Source organism: Calonectris borealis, unplaced genomic scaffold (assembly GCF_964195595.1).
Source record: "Calonectris borealis unplaced genomic scaffold, bCalBor7.hap1.2 HAP1_SCAFFOLD_117, whole genome shotgun sequence".
In the NCBI taxonomy this organism is placed as follows: Eukaryota; Metazoa; Chordata; class Aves; order Procellariiformes; family Procellariidae; genus Calonectris; species Calonectris borealis.
Window position 1 is genome coordinate 210,001 of NW_027441505.1, and position 2,500 is coordinate 212,500.

The 2,500-nt window shown below is 45.3% G+C and overlaps 1 pseudogene; it reads right to left on the reverse strand.

The window, feature by feature from the left end:
- LOC142076859 (28S ribosomal RNA) overlaps window positions 1-2,500 on the reverse strand; it is an 8,413-nt pseudogene that overhangs the window by 2,586 nt on the left and 3,327 nt on the right.

The window sequence follows — 2,500 nt, forward strand, 5'->3', positions numbered from 1 at the left end:
GAATTGTATATCCCTTCAAGATGTCGACCTTCTGAAACGGCTTTAGAGCTGCCTTTCCAATCCGTTGTAGCCAATCTTCAATTTTATTCATTAATTCTGGTTTCGATAGTCCCACCCATGGGTCTACTTGTAGTCCCAGATATTTCTCTGAGCTACCTGGTTCAATCAAATTGAGAGGTGTTCCATTAATTTTCCATGGAGAACAGTCATTGATGGTATACGAATCTTTAGTCGGCTGGATGTAGAAGCCGTGACATTTCTCCCCTTGTGTCTTGAGGCCGGTCAGTTCGCAGAAGACCTCTAAGATTTCGATATTTTTCTGCATTCCTTCCCATGATCCACTTAGCAATACCAAGTCGTCCGCGAATGCCATAGTTGTTATCTTTTTCGCACAATGCTGGAACTCGCTTCCTTCCTCTTCTAGTTTGCACAGTAGTGGGTCGATCGATAGGTTAAATAATAGAGGTGACATTGGATCACCCTGTTTCACTCCAATTTGGATTCCAATGGGATTCGACTTCTCCTTCTTCATGTCAATATACGTGGTGATGTTATAATATAGGTTGGATATCAGGGCAATAATATGATCGTCCACGCCCTTTTGTTTGAGAGCCGTAATGATGTGAGAATGGCTCACTGTATCAAAAGCTTTTGCCAGGTCCACAAAGACTACTCCTAGGGGCCGATGTTCCTTTTTAGCATTGCGAATTAAAAGTTGTAATAGTTTTAAATTTTCCGCGCATCCTGCTGATTTGATGAATCCCCTTTGTCTGGGGTTAATAGGGCATGCCTTAGTCAACCTTGCTGTTAAGATTCTTGAGAATAATCTCAAGACTGTTGATCCGATGGTGATCGGTCGCCAATTGTTGATGTCATTTCGGCGCTCTGGCGCTGCTGATTTTGATATTAGTACAGTCCGACATTCTCTCACCACGTCCGGAATAGTTCCCGTTACCAACCATAGATTGAAAAGTTCCATTAGTTGATCACATTCAGGATCGATGTTGATAAGATCCCGTAAGTTCACGCTGTCTGGTCCCGGTGCTGCGTTCTTGCTCATCTCTTTGATGTTTTTAGAGATTTCTTTAGCCGTGATCATGGCTTCGAATGCCGAGTTGTCTGCTCGCCCAAGAGTTCTGAAGGCACCGAGGCCCTTAAATGTTCCCGGTGACTCCCATCTCGTCTTGAATACCTTGTGCACTTCATCTAATGGGATACCGCATTTTAGGGATTCCACATCATCCAGGATGATACCGGCCAGTTTACTCCTGTCTTTGTAAAATAGCCGCTGGAAGCGTAGGAATTGTCCCTTTTTCTTAGCTCTCTTCTTCATCCACTTCTTCCTTGGCTTGGAAGAATGGGTCTTACGGACCGTCTGATGCTTCGGATCTTGGCTTGCTTTCAACTCTTCGGACTTTTTGAACATGCAGGAGTAGCAGTCTGCAATTGCCTCATCAATTATAGTTGATGGCTCTTCCTTCCCCTCGAGTACCTTTGTGAAACTCCCCCGGAGAATGGGCAACTTTTCGGATGTTATCCATTTAGTTATCAGCCTTTGATAATGGGATTTCAGCCCCTCCTCTTCGTTTGATCCGGTGTCATTCAGATGTTCCTCTTCTTCTAGATGTTGTCTCCACTCCTGATCTTTTCCTTTATTCTTCATCGGGCTTTTATGTAGTCCTCTCCTTTTATCACTTATTTGTTTAGTTGTTTTCGATGGAATGTGTTCGGCAATTAACTTGTTAATATTTTTACTCCCCTCATACTGCTTGTCCAATTTCCGTAATAATTCCACTTCTTCCCTTGTCCAGCATTGTCGATGTGCCCCTCTCGCGGAGTTCTCTTTAGGTTGGGAGGCGATGATCCGTTCGATGTTCCTAATAGCTGGATGAGCCAAGCGCTTGTGCTGTCCCAGGCCGATTTTTGAATCAAATACTCTCTGGCATTCACCACAGACCCAGCCCTCCGTTGGGGCGGTCTCTATAACCCCCTTGCACTTAGGAAAATGGCACGCAATACTGTGATGTTTCCCATTCGTTTTCCCACATCGGGCACACTGGAACAAGATCTTTTTCCTTCCATGCACTCTCTTTAGGTGTTCGATCAGTCCCGACATCTTTCCCATCCGATTCCCGCAACATGGACATGATGGATTATTGTCCGGTACCTTTACCACAGGTGTACCATCCCGTGGAAGATCAACATCGGAACCAGGATTAGGGGTCAGTGGCAATGGGGAAAATGGAGCCATATTCCCAGGGGATGATGGTTCCTCTTCCTCCTCGCTCTCCACCTCTGTCAGGCTCGGACTGATGGTATTGCCCTCGGGATTCGAGGAGGTAGGAACCTCATACACCTCCGGTAACATGGCCAACCTGTCAGTCCAGGTGGAAGGGTGGTACCTCTCCAATTCATCAATTTCTGAGTTAGTAAACTCCAATCCTTTCCAATTCATTTCAACTTCCACCACTTTACCGTGATCTGTGATGGTTTCTTTGAC